At 38.0% G+C, this 22,444-nt stretch overlaps 1 protein-coding gene across 2 annotated transcripts in view; it reads right to left on the bottom strand.

Moving 5' to 3' along the window:
• The window catches only part of LOC116540585, a 389,476-nt gene that overhangs the window by 275,949 nt on the left and 91,083 nt on the right, over nt 1-22,444 (bottom strand). Inside the window, exon 6 of one of the 2 annotated variants that reach the window (XR_004264506.1) lies at nt 5,386-5,553. The exons of the other annotated variant lie outside the window; for it this stretch is intronic. The gene's annotated coding sequence lies outside the window, so the exon portion shown is untranslated. The remainder of the gene's footprint in view (nt 1-5,385; nt 5,554-22,444) is intronic. 2 annotated transcript variants of the gene reach the window in all.

Below are 22,444 nucleotides of genomic sequence, written 5' to 3'. Positions count from 1 at the left end.
TGGGCAAAAGACCTGAGTAGACATTTTTCAAATGAAGACATACAAATGGCAAGCAGGCATATGAAAAGTTGTGCAACACCACTGGTCAGCAGAGAAGTGCTAATAAAAACTACCTATGCAACAATCTTGCATGTTCTTCACATGTACCCCAAAACCTAAAATGCAATAAAATAAATAAATGGAAAAAAAAAACTTCAATGAGATAACACCTCACCTCAGTTAAAATGGCTTATATCCAGAAGACAGGCAATAGCAAATGCTGGTGAGGATGTACAGAAGAGGGAACCATTGTACACTCTTGATGGCAATATAAATTAGTACAACCACTATTACAAACAGTTTGGAGGTTTCTCAAAAAACTAAAAATAGAGCTACCATATGATCCAGCAAGCCTACTGCTGGGTACATAACTAAAAGAAAGGAAATCAGCAGATCAAAGAGATATGTGCACTCCCATGTTTGTTGTAGCACTGTTCACAAGAGCCAAAAATTTGGAAGCAACCCAAGTATTCATCAATAGATGAATGGATAAAGAAAATGTGGGCCGGGCGCAGTGGCTCAAGCCTGTAATCCCAGCACTTTGGGAGGCCGAGGCGGGTGGATCACGAGGTCAAGAGATCAAGACCATCTTGGTCAACACGGTGAAACCCCGTCTCTACTAAAAATACAAAAAATTAGCTGGGCATGGTGGCACGTGCCTGTAATCCCAGCTACTCAGGAGGCTGAGGCAGGAGAATTGCCTGAACCCAGGAGGCGGAGGTTGTGGTGAGCCGAGATTGAGCCATTGCACTCCAGCCTGGGTAACAAGAGCGAAAGTCCGTCCCCAAAAAAAAAAAAAAAAAAAAAAGAAAATGTGGCACTTATACACAACAGAGTACTATTCAGCCATAAGAAAGAACAAGATCCTGTCATTTGCAACAACATGGATAGAACTTGAGTTCATTATGCTAAATGAAATAAGCCAGGCACAGAAAGACAAACATTACATGTTCTCACTTACTAGTGTGATCTAAAAATCAAAACAATGGAACGCATAGAGACAGAGAGAAAAAGATGGTCACCAAAGGCTTGGAAGGGTGGTAAAAGGGTGGGTGGCAGGTAGGGATGGTTCGTGGAAACAAAAAAATAGTTTGAAAGAATGAATAAGACCTAGTATTTGATAGCACAGGAGGGTGACTATAGTAAATAATGTAATTATACATTTAAAAATAACTAAGTGTATAGTTGGATTGTTTGTAATATAAATGATAAATGCTTGAGGGGATGGATAGCCCATTTTACATGATGTGATAATCACACATCTTATGTACCCTGTAAATAGATACACCTATTCTGTACCTACAAAAATTAAAATATTTTTTAAAAAGTCAACCCAGAATTCCATACTCAGGAAAAATATTTTTTAAGAATGAAGGCAAAACAAAGATACTTTCAGATACAACAAAAATTTTAAAAATTATTGTTATTAATCCCTTGTCAGATGGATAGTTTGCAAATATTTTCTCCCATTGTATGGGTTGTCTCTTCACTTTGTTGACTGTTTGTTTCCTTTGCCCGGGTGTGGTTATTACACATTGTGTGCCTGTATCAAAATAGCCCATGCATTCCATAAATATGTACACCTGCTATGTACCCACAAAAATTTTAAAAAGATAAAATAGTGAAAGTGTTAAAAAATAAAGAAAAAAATTATTTGCCAGCAAATCTGAACCACAAGAAATCCTAAGGTTGTAGGAGAAGAGCTCTACTGCATGGTGCCCCAATGATCATTTTAGTCTCCATATGGACCACTTAGGCAAGGCTTTACCATAGTCTAACGGGGTCTTTGGAGAACACCATGCAACTCCTCTTGGAACAAAGGAATGTAAACAGTCTGATGAGGAACCATCCCAAGGCTGTTTTTCATCCATCTCCCTAATGTCAGTGAGCACAGAACTTTCCATCTTGTCCCCCTCCCTTATGATACAGCTGCATAAACATGTTTGGCTATAGTCTAGAGTTGGTTTCTCAGTGGCAGAGCAAACTGTTATTCATATCATCACCTGGTTCTCTCGGTTCAGTGTAATCCTGCTGGACTATGAATACGAGTAGGTAATGCTACACTGATCTTGCTGTTGGTGTCTAAGTAATAAACTGAATCTATTTGGCCTCGTTTATCGTTACTGGCTGGATCTATGAAAATGTGACAAGCTGACCTAGCAGCTAGACAAGTGATCCTATTAGCTGCATTAACCACGCCAATGCTGCCTAGATACTGCTCAACTTCTTAACAAAAGGAAGTTCTTCACGAGGCTGAAGGAAGATGAATCCAGAAGGAAGTGCATATATTAATTTACAAAATAAGGCAGAAATTAGAAATATGTGGGTAAATATTTAAAAAGCCATTTCATTCCTCTTAATTTCTTAAAATACGTAGCATTCCTTAGACCAAAACTTAGGACATTTACTTGTAGGCTTCACATGTAGACGTACTACATTTCACAACTATAGAAAAAGAATAGGGAGTGGTTAAACTGACCTCTAATATTTTAAGTTTTCTACATTTTATATAAAATCTTATATCTTCTTTACTTAGACTGAAAAGTTAGAGATATGCATACTATTAATTCAGAGAGCAAACACTAAAAACTACTGTAAAAAGAAATATCTAAAAAGCCAAGAACTTTTATGTCATACAAAGAATTTGGAAAAAAAATGCTTTCAAAAATTGTTTTAAACTTGAAATAGGATAACATTAAATTATTTTACCTTATCTTGGTTGATGAAAGTGTTATTTGGATAAATGAAAAACATTTTTAAAGGCAACAAATAGAATGAACCTGGGAAGACTTAACATTGTAAAGGTGTCAATGACCCCCAAATTAATGGGTAATTCAATGCTATTCCAATTAAAATTTTAGCATTGCTTTGGAAGTTTTTTCTTTTGAAATAATTATAGACTTATAGGAGGTTGCAAAAATAGTTTACAGAGTCCACTGAATGCTTCCCCTGGCTTTCCCTAATGGTGCATCTTAGGTGATTATAGGAAAATACAATTAACTAAATTACAGAGCTTTTCAATTTTCACCAGTATTTAAATGCGCTCATGTATGTGAGTGGGGTATAGACCTGTGCAATATTATCACATGTGTAGATTCATGCAATAAACATCGCAATCAAAAGACTGCTTGCACCACCACAAAGGCATTCCCCTCATGCTACTCCTTTATCACCTTTATAATCATGCCCACTCCTCATTGTTGTTCCTGTCCCCTGGCAACAACTATTCTCCATCACTGTATTTTATCATTTCAAGAGAGTTATATAATGGGAACCATATGGTATTGACCTTTTGAAATTGGCTTTTTTCACTAAACATCAAATCCTTAATATCCATGCAAGATTTGTCAAGTAATAGTCCACAGTATGGATGTACTAGGGTTTGTTTATCCATTCCCCCATTTGACAACATTTGGGTTGTTTCCAGTTTAGGGTTATTATGAATAAAACTGCTATGAACATTTGTGTACATATTTTCATGTGCATATGAGTTTTCATTTATCTAGAATGAATGTCCAGGAGTGAAATTCCTAGGTTTTATGGTATTGCATGTTCAGTTTTTAAAGAAATATCCATACTTTCTTTCAGAGTGGTTGTACCATTTTGAATTTCCACAAACAATGTATGAGAGACTGAGTTTCTCCACATCTTCACCAGCATTTGGTGTTATCACTATTTTTCATTTTAGATATTCTAATATATATGTAGTGACATCTCATTATGGTAATTTGCATTCTCTGATGCCTAATGATATTGAACATCTTTTCATGTAATTATTTGCCATCTGTGAATCCTATTTGGTGAAATGTCTCTTCATATCTTTTGCTCATCTCTTAATTGGATTTTTTTCCTGTTGTGAGATTCTTTGTACATCCCAGATATGAATCATTTGTTGCATTTGTAGTTCACAAATATTTTCTACTTGTCTGTAGCTTGTCATTTATTCCCTTAACAGATTCTTTCATGGGAGCAAAAATTCTAAATTTTTTAACTTTTAATTTTTTTTTTAAGTTTTCTCTTTAAGAGCTCTAATTTACAAACATTTCCTTTTATAGATCATGTTTTGGGTATCAAGTCTAATAATTCTTTACCAAACCTTAGATCTGAAAAATTTTTCCTATGTTTTCCTCTAAAAGTTTTATAGTTCATAGTTTAAACTTAAGTCCATGAAACATTTTGATCCAGTTTGCTTTAAAATACATTCTGAGTAAATGAACAATGGGCAGGAATACTTAATTCACTTCCTCCCAAGAAGAAATATAACTGCTAAACAAATATACAAAATTCAGTCTCATTATTAATCAAAGAAAGCAAATTTGCAATAACAATAAAAGTTATATTTTAAGTAATTAAGTTAGTAAACAATCAGGCCATTTTTCCTGCAGAATTTCCCACCCTCTAGATTTGGTTGATGGCACTGACACAGTTTTGGGTCTTTTAAAACAGGGGTTCCCAACCCCCAGGACCAGTACCAGTCCTTGGCCTGTTAGAAACTGGCCACACAGCAGGCGGTGAGCAGCAGGCAATCCAGCATTACTGCCTGAGCTCTGTCTCCTGTCAGATCAGTGGCATCATTAGATTCTCATAGGAGCACAAATCCTATTGTGAACTGCACATGCAAGAGATCTAGGTTGCCAGCTCCTTATGAGACTCCAATGCCTGATGATCTGATATGGAACAGTTTCATCCTGAAACCATCTCCCCAGTCCCCGCTTTTGGTCCGTGGAAAAATTGTTCTCCACGAAACTGGTCCCTGGTGCCAAAAAGGTTAGGGACTGCTATTTTTATTCAGGTGGAGTAAGGCCAAAGATCAGGAGGCATCTGTTATTGAAAAGATAGTTTGTGGCCAGGTGTGGTGGCTCACACCTGTAATCCCAGCTCTTTGGGAGGCCAAGGTGGGCGGATCACTTGAGGTCAGGAGTTTGAGACCAGCCTGGCCAACATGGTGAAATCCCATCTCTACTAAATATACAAAACTAGCCAGCTGTGGTGAAACACAACTGTACTCCCAGCTACTCAGGAGGCAGGAGAATTGCTTGAACCTGGGAGGCAAAGTTTGCAGTGAGCAGTGAGCTGAGATCATGCTGCTGCACTTCAGCCTGGGCAACCAAGTGAGACAGATGAAAGAAAGAAAAGAAAAGAGAGAGAGAGGGAGGGAGGGAGGGAAAGAAAGGAAGAAAGGAAGGGAGGGAGGGAAAGAAAGAAGGAAGGAAGAGAGGGAGGGAGGGAGGGAGGGAGGGAGGGAAGGAAGGAAAGAAGGAAGGAAAGAAAGAAGGAAGCGAGAGAGAGAGGGAGAAAGGGAGGAAGGGAAAGAAAGAAAGAGAGAGAAGATAGTTTGCTACTCACAATTCCAAAGGGAGGGGGAACACCATGCCACACCATGCAGGGCCACATGGGGAAGTGCCAGGGTCAGTCAGAAGGCAAGACTCCAAGTAATTGTTCCTTCAGGATCCCACACCGAGGTTGGTAAAGAGGTAGCTAACCACCAGTGAGGGCAACAGGGCCTTCCAGTTTCTAGACAAGATTGAAGAGGATAATTATATTCATGGACAATTAATGAATTATATTTTTGTGACTAAGAAGCTAAACATAAAAGACCAAAACTAATTAAAAATTAATAAAAAAGATAACAGGGGCTTCAGTTATCCAATATAATGCAATAGGAACTGAAATTTAAGCAATCAATTTTCTAGTTGGCCACAGAATTTCAGATTCTGACCTTCTCTCCTCAGAAGTAAGACCATGCACAATAGTGAGGAATTGAACAAAACAAAAAGGACACCAAAGAAGTGGAAATTCTATACAAAAGCTCTAAGAGGAACAGGGAGGTTTCTTTCCTACTCAATCCATTCTCCTCCCAGGAAGGTACAAAACAAATGAGGAAAGAGAAGTTTTAAACCTGGTCATTGGTCTCTAACCTGTTGACCTCTTATTGACTGTTCATTTCCTGTTACAGGAAAACAACTTTCCCTTTTATTTCACAATCTGACACTTTTAAGTTCAGGATCCTTCACTTAGCATCTAAAGCCTAAAGCTCTTCACAACATGGTCCTACCCTTTCTTCCCAGTCACATGTTTGTTTCTGAGGCATAAAGTTTAGTGGCTAAAAAGCTAGGCTTTGGAGTCTGATACACCTGGTTTGAATTCCTGTTCTGCCATCTCTTAGCAGGTGACCAAGTTACGTAACTGTTCTGGGCTTTATTCTCCTAGTTTGTAAAGTAGGAATGATACTACCTAGAATGAATGACACTGCTGTGGCAATTAAATAAGAGAATGCATGTAAAACACTTAACACTATGCATGGCACAGTCATGATTCAATACATAGGGGCTATTACAGCCCTAAATGGATCCTATGATCTCCCACCTTGTTACTTTTGCTCAAGCTGTTTCTGCCTCCTAACATGCCTCTGCCTGTAGAAATTGTATCTGTTGTTTATGTCTAGTCCCCAAGGGTACCTTTTCAAGAAGTCTTTCCTTTTGTTCTACCAAGATATCTTATCCCTGCTTTGAACCTCCAGTTCATTTGTACTCTTCCCTTGGCACTTCCTTCACACTGATAAGTGTACGTAAGCATTGCCCAGGGCTGACCTTGCACTGAGCAGGTGCTTCGTGACTATATACTGAATTAAATCCATGTGGCACTCAAATGTTACATGATCTTCTGAAATTTTTAGTGAGAATTCCAACTACCTGAGAAATAATTCAATTAATTCCATATGCCAAAATTGCTGCTAACAACTTCAACTCAATGTTATTATAAAAACACATTACCAAAAACTGAATTGGGGTGAGAAAACATGGAGGAGATAATGGTGAGGAGGAACTCCGCTGGCATTTGCTGATGTGATAATGTTGGCCTCCAGGATGTGCATGTGTCATATATTTGTTTTGGGGATCTGTCACTGCCATTTTCTGCTCTGCCCAGTGCCTTTTCTTTGGGATTTGCAATAAAATAACTATTGAAAGTCTGAAAATAGTTCACAGGCAAGCATCTTAAACATCTGCAAATGCTTTTTACATGGATGGAAAAGAAGGCATTTGTTTATAGAAGGGAAAAGAAATAACTCTGATGCCCCTCTCAACCTTGATGTCTCTTGTTCTGCCTGTCTCTAAATGCCAACAAATAATGTCAAGGGAAAGTAAGTGTGGAACACTAACCAACCACCCACCCACTTCTTTCCTGGAAAGCAAGGTGTCCAATTCAAGACAGATCTTAGAGTTTGGACGCTGATAGGTGTGTATCACCCACACCGCCTCAGTGGGCACTTGTTATAGAACCACAGATTAGCCAAAGGAATTGCCTCACTGAAGAGGGAGGAAGAGAGGTTTTTCACCAACTCTGTGGAGATGCACTGAAAAATTTCCCCCCACAAAAAACCACCCCAGAATCCCTTGTGGATTACTTTCCATTCTTATTCCTGGCCTGGGAATGTTTACTGGTATGCAAGCATATAATTTTTCATCATGAATGACTCAGTGGGAGCTTAAGTGTCATGGAGAACCAAGTAAACGATTAATTCAAGTGGATTCAAACTAAGCTGCTTTTAATATTTTGATGGTGAAACGAATAATGTTCAATTATCTTCAAGTCACTCATAGTCAGACTTAATACAGGAGATAATCTGCTGAAGTGCAAAATATTGACACACATTGGGATGTCACTTAATCCTCTGTGCACAAAAACCAGAGAGAACAACCATTCTCTTGAATGGAAGCAGCCCTAGCTTCATCTTTCAGCCTATAACTTTCTCCCTTCCTCTTTTCCTCTCTTCCTTTCTGGCACAGAGATTTAATAAATACCTCCCATGTGCAGAACCCTGAGAAAGGTACTACTGTGAATACAGAAATGAACAATATTGTGTCCTCAGGTAGTTCATAAGCTTAGCAGGAAAGATAAGATTGTAATGAAAGCAAAAATGAGCCAATTGAGATTCTTACACAATAGCATGCAAACTCCAGACTCTGGCTCCCTCAAATGAATTCTATCCTGGAGATGTCACAGTAAGAGGAAGTTTGACAGATCTGAGAAATTAAAGGAACATTAACGAGAAGATTCTGGGGATATCGACTCACTCATATTTATTATAAATACTCTTTCATTGAACTTATTTCAAAGACAGTCTTTGTGGTAAACTTTTTGAGGCCTTGGACACCTCAGAATATTTCATTCTTACATATAAATGATACTTACTTGGGTATAAAATTCTAGGTTCCAAGTTTTCCCCCTCCATACCGAAAATCAACGATCCAGTTTTCTTCTATTTGGGTTGCTTTTGAGTACTGAGATGTCAATACGATTTTGTTCCTTTGTAGGTAATCTGTCTTTTCTTCCTGGAAAGGCTTCTTTCTTTGATATTTTTAAATTTTACTACTATGTGTTTAAATATACGCTTTGTCTCATATGTACTGCTTGGCAAACTCTGAATCCTTTTAAACTGAGATCATCCATACTCCCCTAAGATTGCAGAATTCTTGGTCTTTGTTTGTTCAAATAATTACATCTCCTCCATATACTTTTCTCCCTCTCTCTTTCTAGGACTCTTATTAAACTGATTTGACATTTCTCCTTCTGTTATATATACCTCTGAAGTATTTTTCCTATATTTCCCAACTATTTATCCCTTTCTGATGCCTTCTGGGAAAGTTGTTCAATCTAGTATTCCAGGTCATTAATTAATTCTTCATCCCTATCTGTTGTTATTAATCCCTATCAAGTTATTTTGACTTATATTTTTCATAGTGGCTATTTCTGAATAATCTTCTTTGTAACTATTCCTGCTTCATGTTACCAACATTGTCTCTTAGCTTTTCAATTATATTCTAGTTTGTTTCCAATCATTGTTTTTATTAGTTCATTCATTCTGCTTCGTCTAGTATATTAAGATTGTTGCCTTTCTTTTGGGGTAGTTTTACTCCTCAAAATGTATGTTATTTAAGAAGACTGCTGCTCAGTAACTTCTAAGGTTATTTATTAATACTTACTGCAATTTTTTGACTGAGGAGACCACTTTGGTTACAACTTCAAAACAGATTTCTCAGACTAATGTCAGTGACCCTACTCTCATTCTATTAGGTTTAGGTTATACATTCACCCTTCCAAAGGTTCATTCACCCATCAAAGAGACAACCCTGCAAATAAGATAAGGCATCACTGTGGTTGTTACTGCTGTGGTTGCATAGCTTGAAGTATCAGTTCTGTGTGTAGTTTCTTGAATTAGATAACATAACTAAATACTGTGAGTTGTTGCTATTTAAACTTAAAAATACAATGTTTTTTAAACACTGCTAAACAGAGCAACATTACCATATTTAAGGATGGCACAGAGAAAAAAGATTTAATAAAATAAATGCCAAACAAAGTACATCTTGGTATTTAGCTTTCCACTGTGACTTTTATACATCATGATTAGTATGCTAAGGATTCTTAGAAAATTCTGTAGAGGCAGTTTGATTCATCTCTGATAGTCTGCTTGCTACCTGTGATAGTCACTGACAGTCACTAGCGGTAATAAAGGAACAGAAGTTTGGATTCTCTCTGGGCAAGGCTAAATTAAGTATAACAGGTGTGGGGTGAAAATAGCATTTGGCTGGAAATGGGAGACCTAACTTCCAACTACAACTCTGTTACATAATGGCTATGTGATCCCTCGATCAAGTTGTTTATTTCAACTCATATTTGTCGTAGCTGATATTTCTGAATGATCTTCTTTGTAACTGTTGATTCCTGCTTCATGTTACCTATATATTCCATAATTCCTTAGGCTTCAAAATTCCTCATTTGTAAAATTATTGTCCAAGTATGTCAGCTCTGACGTCCCTTCACACTCCACAAGTTTATCATTTAGTTTCATAAGGATATACTACTCCAAATAAATGTCAATATTTTATGTATAGAAATTTATGTCTTTAGAATAAACAAACCAAAAAATAAATACATTTACTTTCACATGTAAACCATGCAATCCCATACAAAACAACAGGGAAAAGTATGCAAAGGGTCCAATTTGTAACTTACTGTGCAAAGAAGCTCAGTCTCTAATCATTTGCTTGCTAATGTTATTCCTAAGTATAAGCTGCCTCAGGGCATTTTCACAGCTTTCACCAGTCTACCCCAGTTTAGTTTTAGCTGTTAAGTCTATCGACTCCAGGTGCTAAACACTAGAATAATGTCCTAAGAGTTCCAATATCTCAGTAAGCACTTTTGCCCTGAACCTAATCTCCAGTAATTAGCCTCTGCACAGTTCCCCTGTCTCAGCTCCTTGCTCCAACTCTCATTATTTTTCTCTTGTTCTTGGAGTATCTGAGCTGCCTTTTTTGCTAGAGGCATATGAAGGCATTGTGCCTACTCGTAGCTGTTCTTAATTTTCTCTCAGATCAGCTCTCTTGAAGAACTCTCAGCAGGCCCAAAGGCACAGCCCTTGCTTCTAGGGTGCAGATGAAAAGCTGGAGAGGAGGGAGAAAAAGGGCAGTTCGCCAACCCATAATGACTAATCCTAGTAAAATAAAGGGCAGGGCCCTTTTAATAAACAGAGCGCTCCAGGAAGAGGGTGGAGCCAACTGAATAAGCCCCACGCTCTGATGAGACAAGTGTGCTCTTGGAAACTGTCATAGCAACAGGAGTTTGCTATTCAAGATGTGGACTATCTCTAGTTAAGGCAGTTCTCTACGACCAGGACATCACTCTCTAAGGCCATCCTTGCTTTTTGCTGTCTTTAAGTACCTGGCTCTAACTACCTACAATACTAGCCTCCCGCCTCAAAGCAAGGGCTTTCTTTCCCGGTATAGAGAGTTAAAATGGATTGTAGGAGACTCGACAAATTTAGCTCTCTCCTCCATAGAGGCCCAGTGTTTTGTGGTATTACAGAAAAAGCCCTGATACACCAGTTCGCACGACCCACAATTCTTACTGAATTCATATGCCGACATCCACAAGTGCTGCCTGAAAAATCATGATGTAACAATTCTTTACGAAAAGGAATGAATCTCTGAGGTGGAAATTCTTACCGTACAATGACACCTGGCTATAGTTGAATAGCGCCCATGTGCTATTAACTTTGAAATTAGTTTCCCACTGGGATAGCGGTAGAAACATTTTAATTTTTTTGCCCCATCCTATTTAGGCCAGCAGCCAGTTGAAAACAAATCCCTTCAGAGCACAACAATTTTGATGGAGCAAGGGCAGAGTAAGAGAGTATAGTGGAAACCCATGAAGCAGCACCAAATGCATGAGGGAGCAGTGGTTCTCAGCTCTGGCTACATATTAGAATCTCCCAGGAGGCTTTCTTTAAAAGTTTATTTTGAAATAATTTTAAAATGACAGAAAAGTTGCAAAAACAGCAAACACCTGCTGCACACACTTTATCCAGCATTCTTCATGTCAACATCTTACATAACCATCATAGAGTTAACAAAACTAAGAAATGAATTTTGGTACAATATGATTCACTATAGTTTTTATTTGCATTTTACCAGTTTCTCCACTACACTGCATTTTCTTTTCAGGGTCAAATTCAGTATTTCAAATTTCATTGTCTCCTCCAATCTATGGCAGTTTGTCCATTGTTTTATATATTTAATAATCTTGACACCTTGAAGAGTACTTATCAGTTATTTTGTATAATGTACCTCATCCATTCTCCCACTAATGTCCTCTTCCTGTCCCAGGATTCAATCCAGAATATTGTGTTGCATTTATTCGTATCTTCTTATTTGCTTCCAATCTATGGAAATTTATTAATGCTTCCTTGATTTTCATCATCTCAACAATTTTAATGATAAACGGTCTGTACTTTGTAGAATATCCCCCAATTTGGGTTTGTGTAATGTTTTCTCATAATTAGGCTGGGATTATATATTTTGGGGAAGGATAGCACAGAGGTGAAGTGTATTTCTTATCACACAGTATATAAGGGGTTCAAGATATGAACATAAACTTGCCAGTGATGTTAGTCTTGATTCTCTGGTTAAGGAAATTACTGCCAGATTTCTCCACTGTAACGTATTTTTTTTTTTTTTTTTTTTTGAGACAGTCTCACTCCGTCACCAGGCACTAGGCTGGAGTGCAGTGGCACAACCTCAGCTCACTGCAACCTCCACCTCCCGGGTTCAAGCAATTCTCCTGCTTCAGCCTCCTAAGTAGCTGGGACTACAGGTGTGCACCACCACGCCCAGCTAATTTTTTTGTATTTTTAGTAGAGATGGGGTTTCACCATGTTGGCCAGGATGGTCTCGATCTCTTGACCTCGTGATCCACCCGCCTCAGCCTCCCAAAGTGTGGGATTACAGGCGTGAGCCACTGTGCCCGGCCCACTGTAAGCTATTTTTTAAAATATTTTATTGATATAATTATAGAATCACATGAAGTTGTAAATGTAATACAGAGAGGTCCTGTGAATCCCTCACTCAATTTTTCCCAATGGACACATCTTATGTAACTATAGTACTATACCAACACCAGGAAATTGCCATTGGTGCTAAGTGTATGTGTAATTCAATGTCATTTAATCACATCTGTATTCTTGTAACCACCACTGCAATCCAGAAACAAAACTATTCCATCACCACAAATATCTTCCTTATGCTACCTCTTTATAGTCACAATTCCCCCCACCAACACTCCTAACATTTAGACAGCACCAATCAATTCTCCATCTTTTTAATTTTATCATTTTTGAGAGTATCAGATAAATGGAATCAGTATGTGACTATAAGGACAATGGCTGTGCTGTAGTCAAGTACAGGCCGAAGCACACATCCGGCACAGTATGACATAGTGGGATTGGAGTGCAGGTGCACGACCTCATGTATTATATAATTATAGCTATGTAGCCATAACATGGGAATGCTCATCACCTGGCTCTGAGCCATTTTTGTCTGTGAGGTACATAAATGCAGCACCAAAAGTGTGAGGAAGCTGCTGAATAAAGCCATTTCCCATCTACCTGGAACCTAACAGTGACCTTTTGGGAATGCCATTTTTCACTTAGCATAATGCCAATGAGATCCATCCAAGTTGTGTATATTAGTAGTTCATTCTTTTTTTTTTTTTTTTTTTTTATCATTGACTGATATTCCATAGTATGGATGTACCATAGTTTTTTTTTTTTTTTTTAACCATTCACCTATTTACTAAACACCTGGGTTGTTTCTGTTTTTTGATCATTGAAAACAGCTCTGCTATGAACATTTATGTATAGGTTTTGTATGGATGTATATTTTTATTTCTCTGAGATACATACCCAGTAATATTATTGCTGAATAGCATAGTTGGTGTACAATTAGTTTTGTAAGAAACCACTAAGCCATTTTCCAGAGTGGTCATACCATTACCCACAAGCAATGTATGAAAGATCCATGCATGGATGTATTGTAATATCATATTATGGTATTAACTTATATTTCTTTAATAGTTAGTGATGTTGAACTTTTCATGTGCCTATTTTCCATCTGTATATCCTCTTCAGTGAAATGTCTGTTGCTATTTGTTGCTTATTTTCTAATAAGATTTTTTTTATTCTATTGTGTTTTGAGAGTTATTTGTATATTCTTTGTTGGATATGATTTACAAATATTTTCTTCCAGTTTATAGCTTGTATTTTCATATTTAACAGGATCTTTCACAGAACAAAACTTTAGTGAGTTACAATTTACCAATTATTTTTTCCTTTTATGGATCATGCTTTTGGTGTTGAGTCAAAGAATCTGTAGCCTAGCCTTAGATCTGGAAGATTTTCTCCAGTTTTCTAAAATATGTTTAGTTTTCTGTTTTACAAACTTACATGATCCATTTTGAGATAATGTCTACATAAGGTGTTAAGGTTTAAGTTAAACTTTGTTTGTTTTGCATATGAATGTCCAGTTGTTCCTTCCTCAAATTACTTTTGTATCTTTGTTAAAATTCAGTTGGGGATATTTATGTGGGTCTCTTTCTGGGTTCTCTATTCTGTTCCATTGATCTATATACCTAACCCATCTATCAATACTGCATGGTCTTGGTTACCATAGCTATATAGTTAGCCTTAATGTTAGGGAGAGTGATTCCTCCAACTTTATTACTCTTTTTCAAAATTGTTGTAGCTATTCTAGGACCTGCGTCTTTTCCATAAATTTTGAAACATTATTCTGATTTAAGTTCTGACAAGATATTGGATGTCATCACTCTCGTCCTTACAAGAAGAAGCTAGACAAACTTAAAATCAATGACTTTTTATGAATTCTTCAGACAAAGTTGTAGGGAAAACCACCACCCTGAAATCTGGAGAGTCAGAAATATTCAGAGAGATGTAGCTGCAATTTGCTTGCCTGGTTGAGTCACTGGAGTCATAAACTAGTAGGAGTACCACAACTGAAAATTTTAACTAATTGCTGGAGGCTGAGTGTAGACTACTATGAGAATGACAAATTGAGGACTACAGGCATAGGGAAAACTCCAACATTTTGTTGTCTTTACCTTCAGAAAAAAAACCCAACAAGTTCTTACAGTAAAAATCTGAGTAAAATTATCCTGTGGATCTGCTGGGGAGAGTAAAACATAATCATTGTGAAATATGCCCAGAGCCTTCCCCTTAACATAAGACAAAATAGGATAAAACATAATACAGGGCAAAATTAACATAGGATAAAATGGGGGAAAATATTTTTCTAAGGGCCTTATCTGAGCTGGGGAAGTGCATTGCTCTTACCTACTCCAGTCCCCTCTAGCAAAACTGCAGAAAAACAAAGGAAAAAAATCTTGAAAGACAAGAGAGGGATAGAAAACAACTTATAAAGGAATAAGGATAAGAATTACATCAGACTTCTCATAGGAAACACGCAAAAAACAAGAGAGTAGAGTGAAATAGTTAGTCTTGAAAGAAAAATGAAAACACCAGCCCACAATTCTATATCCAGTGAAAGTATCCTTCAGAAGTAAAAGTGAAACCATTTTCTCAGAAAAACAAAACAAAAACTGACAGAAATGAAAACCGATTGGCCCTGCAAGAAATGTTAAAAGGAGTTCTTCAGGGAGAAAAAGTTGTAGTGATCAGAAAGTCAGTTCCACAGAAAGAAAGAATGAGTGTAGGCTGTCAGAGAAGGAATATATGAAGGTAAAATAAAATATTTTATTTTTTAAAAATTTTTTAATTTTTGGCTGATCTAAAAGATAACTTTTTTTTTTTTTTTTTTTTTTGAGACAAGAGTTTCGCTCTTGTTGCCCAGGCTGGAGTACAATGGCTCGCCTCCTGCCTCAGCCTCCCTAGTAGCTGAAATTACAGGCACATGTGCCACTATGCCCCACTAATTTTGTATTTTTAGTAGAGAAGGGGGTTTCTCCGTGTTGGTCAGGCTGGTCTCGAACTCCCGACCACAGGTGATCTGCCTGCCTCAGCCTCCCAAAGTGCTGGGATTACAGGCATGAGCCACTCTGCCCAGCCCAAAGATAACTGTTTGAAGTCACAATAGCAACAATGTATTGATTGATTATAGCATATGGATAAGTGAAATAAATAGCAATGTCACAAAGGATTGGAGAGAAGATTTGATAATACTCTGTTATGAGGCACCTGTACTACATGTAAAGTGGCATAATGTTATTTGAAGGTAGACTTATAGTAAGGTATATCTTAAACTGTGGGACAACCACTAAAAAATTTAAAAGAAGTATAGTTGACACTGTAAGAAGAGAGAGAAAATAGAATTATGTAAAATATTGGATACTGGCCTGAAGTTTTCTTTTTTTGTTGAGTCTCTGTCGGGTTTTGGTATCAGGATGATGTTCGTCTCATAAAATGATTTGGGAAGGATTCCTTCTTTTTGTATCATTTGGAATAGTTTCAAAGGAATGGTACCAGCTCCTCCTTGTATGTCTGGTAGAATTCAGCTGTGAACCCGTCTGGACCTGGACTTTTTTTGGTTGGTAGGCTATTAATTGCTGCCTCAACTTCAGCCCTTGTTATTGGTCTGTTCAAGGTTTCAACTTCTTCCTGGTTTAGGCTTGGGAGGGTGCAAGTGTCCACAAATTTATCCATTTCTTCTAGGTTTACTGGTTTATGTGCATAGAGTTGTTTGTAGTAATCCCTGATGGTAGTTTGTAGTAATCCCTGATGGTAGTTTGTATTTCTGTGGAATTGGTGGTGATATCCCCTTTTTCAAATTTTATTGCATCTATTTGAGTCTTCTCCATTTTCTTTTTTATTAGTCTAGCTAGTGGTCTATTTTGTTGATCTTTTTGAAAAACCATCTCCCGAATTTATTGATTTTTTGAAGGGTTTGTTGTGTCTCTATCTCCTTCAATTCTGCTCTGATCTTATTTTTTGTCTTCTGCTAGCTTTGAGTTTTTTTTTCATCTTGCTCCTCTAGCTCTTTCAATTTTGACAATAGGATGTGGATTTTAGATCTTTCCTTGCTTCTCTGGTGGGCATTTGTTGCTATAAATTTCCCTCTAGACACTGCTTTAAATGTGTCCCAGAGATTCTGGTATGTTGTGTCTTCGTTCTGGTTGGTTTCAAAGAACATCTTTACTTCTGCCTTCATTTCATTGTTTATCCAATCGACATTAAGGAGCAGGCTGTTCAGTTTCCATGAAGTTGTGCTGTTCTGAGTTAGTTTCTTAATTCTGAGTTCTAATTTGATTGCCCTGTGATCTGAGAGACTGTTTGTTATGATTTCCATTCTTTTGCATTTGCTGAGGAGTGATTTATTTCCAATTATGTGGTAAATTTTAGAGTAGGTGCAATGTGGTGCTGAGAAGAATGTATATTCTGTGGATTTGGGGTGGAGATTTCTGCAGATGTCTATTAGGTCTGCTTGGTCCACATCTGAGTTCAAGTCCTGGATATCCTTGTTAATTTTCTGTCTTGTTGATCTAATAGACAGTGGAGTATTAAAGTCTCCCACTATTATTGTGTGGGAGTCTAAGTCTCTTTGTAGGCCGGGTCATTAAAAACTTGCTTTATGTACCTGGGTGCTCCTATATTGTGTGCATATATATTTAGGATCGTTAGCTCTTCTTGATGCACTGATCCTTTTACCATTATGTAATTCCCTACTTTGTCTCTTTTGATCTTTGTTGGTTTAAAGTCCATTTCATCAGAGACTAGGATTGCAACTCCTGCTTTTTTTTTGCTCTCCATTTGCTTGATAAATCTTCCTCTATCCCTTTATTTTCAGCCTGTGTTTGTCCTTGCACATGAGATGGGTTTCCTTAATACAGCACACTGATGGGTCTTGACTTTTTATCCAATTTGCCAGTCTGTGTCATTTGATTGGGGTATTTAGCCCATTTACATTTAAGGTTAATATTGTTATGTGTGAATTTGATCCTGCCATTTTGATGCTAGCCAGATGTTTTGCCCATTAGTTGACACATTTTCTTCATTGTGTCAATGGTCTTTATTACCATCTGGTAAATTTTTGGAGTGGCTGGTACTGGTTGTTCCTTTTCTTGTTTAGTGCTTCTTTCAGGAGCTCTTGTAAGTCAGGCCTGGTGGTGATGAAATCTCTCAGCAATTGCTTGTCTGTAAAGGATTTTATTTCTCCTTTGCTTATGAAGCTTAGTTTGGCTGGATATGAAATTCTAGGTTGAAAGTTCCTTTCTTTAAGGATGTTGAATACTGGCTCCCTACTCTCTTCTGGCTTGTAGGGTTTCTGCTGAGAGATCTGCTGTGAGTCTGATGAGCTTCCCTTTGTGGGTAACCCGACCTTTCTCTCTGGCTGCCCTTAGCATTTTTTCCTTCATTTCAATGCTGGTGAATCTGATGATTATGTACCTTGGGGTTGCTCTTCTTGAGGAATATCTGTGTGGTGTTCTCCGTATCTCCTGGACTTGAATGGTGGCCTGCCTTGCTAGGTTGGGGAAGTTCTTCTGGATAATATCCTCAAGAGTGTTTTCCAGCTTGGATTCATTCTCTCTCTCACATTCAGGTACACCTATCAAACGTAGATTAGTTCTTTTCACATAATCCCATATTTCTTGGAGGCTTTGTTCATTTCTTTTCACTCTTTTTCTCTAGTCTTGCCTTCTCATTTTATTTCATTGAGTTGATCTTCAATCTCTGATATCCTTTCTTCTGCTTGGTCGATTCGTCTACTGAAACTTGTGTATGCTTTGTGAAGTTCTCGTGCTGTGTTTTTCAGCTCCAACAAGTCGCTTATATTCTAAGCTGTTTATTCTAGTTAGCATCTCATCTAACCTTTGTTCTAGGTTATTAGTTTCTTTGCATTGGGTTAGCACATGTTCTTTTAGCTCTGGGAAGTTTGTTATTACCCACCTTCTGAAGTCTGTTTCTGACAATTCATCAGATTCATTCTCCATCCATCTTTCATCCCTAGCTGGCTAGGAGTTGTGATTCCTTGGAGGAGGAGTGGCCTTTTGGTTTTTGGTGTTTTCATCCTTTTTGCACTGGTTTCTTCCTTAGTGGCTTTATCTACCTGTGGTCTTTGTAGTTGGTGACTTTTGGATGGGGTCTCTGAGTGGACATCCTTTATGTTGATGTTGAAGCTATTTCTTTCTGTTTCTTAGTTTTCCTTCTAACTGTTAGGCCCCTCTGCTGCAGGACTGCTGGAGGTCCACTCCAAACCCTGCTGGCCTGGGAATCACCTGCCTGGGCTGCAGAACAGTAAGGGCTGCTGCTGGTTTCTTCTTCTGTTATCTTCGTCCCAGAAGGGTACCCGCCAGATGTCGGCCTGAGCTCTCCTTTCTGAGGTGTCTCTTTGGGTATACAGGAGTCAGGGAGCTGCTTGAGGAGACAGTCTGTCCCTTACAGGAGCTCAAGTGCTATGCTGGGAGCTCCACTGTTCCATGCAGAGCTGCTGGGCAGGTACCTTTAAGTCTGCTGCAGTGGAACTCATAACCGCCTCTTTTCCCAGGTGCTCTGACCTAGGAAGGTTGGCTTTATTTATAAGTTCCTGACATACTACTGCATTTTTTCAAAGATGCCCTGCCCTGCACGGAGTAGTCTAGTCACAGTCTGCCAGCAGAGGTGTTCCTGAGCTGCTGCAGGTTCTGCCCAGCTGCTGTGTGAACCACCTCAGTATTGGCAGGCTGCCTTGGTAGTGGCGGATGCATTTCCCTCCACTGAGCTGGACTGTCCCAGGTCCAGCTACACTTGCTGCAAAACTCTCAATCCAGAGCATTTCAGATTGCTTGTTTTGTGGGTGTGGTACCCGCCAAGCCAGATCACCTGACTCCCTGTCTCAGTCCCTCCCTTTCAGTTGAATGGGCAGCTCTAACTCCCAGGCATTCCAGGCACCAGTTGAAATGGCCACCCAGATTTGTGTGAGTTTTGGTGTGCCAACCTGCGGCACCAGCCGTGCTGAAAACTCGTGGTGTTTTTTGGCCCAGGAATCTCCTGGTCTGTGGGTAGTGAAAACTTGTTTGGAAATGTGGTGAGCACTCACCCTCTGCATTGTTCTTGCTGGGAACTGCACTCTGGAGCTGTTCCTATTTGGCCATCTTGGATCCTGCCCCCTTGTTGAAATTTTGATTAAAATTGCATTAAACCTGTAGACCAATTTGGGGCAGATTTGACAATTTACTGGGTTGAGATTTCCAATCCACAAATACAGTATTTCTCTCCATTAATTTAAGTCTTCTGGATTTCTTTCATCAGCATTTTGTAGTTTTTGGCATACATATCCTGTACATGTTTTGTTACATTTTGTTAAGTTTATACCCAAGTATTTCAATTTTTTTGTAGCAATTGTTTATAGTTAGTATTTGAAACTGCAGTTGATTTTTGTGGGTTGACCTTGTATCTTGCAACATTACTGAACTCAATTATTAACTCTAGAAGTTTTATTGTAGATTCTTTGGGATTTTCTACATAGGCAATCATGCCATCTGCAAACTGGAAGAGCTTTATTTTGTCTTTTCCAATTCAAGTGCTTATTATTTATTTTTCTTACTTTATTATACTGGCTAGAACTTCTAGTACTACGTTACATTGAAAAAGAGTGACAAGAGCAGCTATCCATGCCTTGTTTCTGATCATAGAGCATCTTTCACTTTTTCTGATATAAGCATCCCTCTCAATACTTTTTTAGCTGTGTCTCACAAATTTTGATATGTTGTATATTTATTTTCAGTCTGATTATTTTTTGCCCCATGGATTATTGAGAAGTGTGCTTTGTTTCCGGGTGTTTGGATATTTTCCTGGTATCTTTCTGTTGATTTCAATTCTTCTAAACTTCTTGAAGTTGTTCTATGATCTAGTGTATGGTTTATCTTGGTATATGTTCCAGGAATGCTTGAAAAAAATGTATATTCTGCTGTTGTGAGGTGGAGGTTTTTATAAACACTAGATTCTGCTGGTTGATAGTGTTGTTGAATTCTTTTATATCTTTGCTGACTTTCTAATTGTTCTATAAGCTGTTGAGAGAGGAGTTTGAAGACTCCAACTATAATTGTGCATTTGTCTGTTTTCAATTCTAATGATTTTGCTTCACATATTTTGCAGCTTTGTTGTTGGCACATACCCATTTAGGATTGTTGTCTTCTTGGTTCACCAACCATGTAATCATTATTTAATGACCCTTTCTACCTTAATAATTTTCTTTGTTCTTACGTCTACTTACTTAATGTTAATACAGCCATTCCCACTTTCCTTTGAATAATGTTTGCATGAAATATCTTTTTACTTTCAACCTACTTATATATTAAATAGAAAATACAGTCAATAGTAAAGCTAGTATATTTCCCTTTCATGCTTTATTAGAACTGAGTTAGAAAGTCCAGCTCACACTCAATGAAGGGGAATTAATCTCTACCACCTGAAGGGAGGAGTATCAAATAATTTGTGGACACATGTTAAAACCACCATAGTAATTAATACAAATTTGGGAGCTAGTAGTTTGTAGCTATGTAAATATCCTGTCCTCTGAAATTATTACTGTGGTGTATTTTCTCTCTCATTAGCTATTTCTCTGAGAAGGTCTAATTCTTTTTAATTGAGAATGCTATTTAGGAAACAAGATGTGGTTCTAGGTAAGTTAACTCTACCTCAATGTTGCTGCTTCTAGGCCCTCTCAGTGGACAGAGCTATGAAATACAGTCAACCCTCAGTATCCACAGACGATTGGTTCCAGAACTCCCTGTGGATACCAAAATCCATGCTGGATACCATGAATGCTCAAGTTCCTATATTAAATGGTGTAGTATTTTCATATAAATTACACACATCCCTTTGTATACTTTAAATCGTCTCTGGATTACTTATAATAGTGAATACAGTATAAATGCTATGCCAATAGTTGTTAGGCCATATTGTTTCTCCTTTGTATAATTTTTTATTGTTATATTGTATATTTTTTATTTTTTTCCAAATACTTTAATCCACAGTTGCTTGAACTCACAAATGCAGAACCTATGGATATGGAGGGACAAATATATATATATATTTCCATGAATACATCTGCTATGGTCTGAATATCTGTGTTCCTCCAAAATCCATATGTTGAAATCTTACTCCCAATGTGTTGGTATTAAGAGGTCCTTTTGGGAAGTGATTAAGTGATAAGGGCAGAAACCTAATGAATGGGATTAGTGGCCCTATAAAAGAGGTCTGAAGGAACTTCTTAGCCCCTTACCCCTTCCACCATGTAAGGACACAGCAAGAGGGTACCATCTATGAAGCAAAGAACCCTTACCAGACACAGAATCTGCTGGCTCCTTGATCATGGACATCCAAGACTCTATAACTGTGAGTAAAAATTTCTATTGTTTATAAATTACCCAGTGTAAGGTACTCTGTTAACAGTAGCATGAACAGACTATGATAACACCACATCAACATTCATTTCTCTATTACCTTTACAGATAGACAGACATATTTGCTGGTTTTTCATATGGATCTCTCTGATGCTAATCTCGTACCACAGGGTTTATTCTAGCTTTCACTCTTTGCTTACTTATACTTTCTTTCTATGACAGATTCGCTGGGATGCCTTTAAAAATACAGATGCTGGCCAGGTGTGGTGGCTCACACCTGTAATTCCAGCATTTTGGGAGGCCGAGGTGGGTGGATCATGAGATCGAGATGGAGACCATCCTGGCCAACATGGTGAAACCCCGTCTCTACTAAAAATACAAAAATTAGCTGAGTGTGGTGATGTACACCTATAGTCCCAGCTACTTGGGAGACTGAGGCAGGAGAATTGCTTGAACCTGGGAGGCAAAAGTTGCAGTGAGCCGAGATCGCACCACTGCACTCCAGCCTGGCAACAGAACAAGATTCCATCTCAAAAAAAAAAAAAAAAAAAAAATGCCTAGAGCCCTATCCAATGCCAATTAATTTGGATACATCCACATATTTTAAATATAACCCCAGACAAGACTGGATATGTAATTTGTGGGGCCCAGTGCAAAATGAAAATGTGGTGTGACTTGTTCAAAAAACATGGAAAAAGTGTCTTTAAAGGTACTAAAA

Source organism: Sapajus apella, unplaced genomic scaffold (assembly GCF_009761245.1).
Source record: "Sapajus apella isolate SASKATOON/1434 unplaced genomic scaffold, GSC_monkey_1.0 scaffold142, whole genome shotgun sequence".
Lineage (NCBI taxonomy): Eukaryota > Metazoa > Chordata > Mammalia > Primates > Cebidae > Sapajus > Sapajus apella.
Note: the sequence above shows the minus strand (reverse complement) of the source record. Positions and strands in the feature narration are given on the sequence as shown.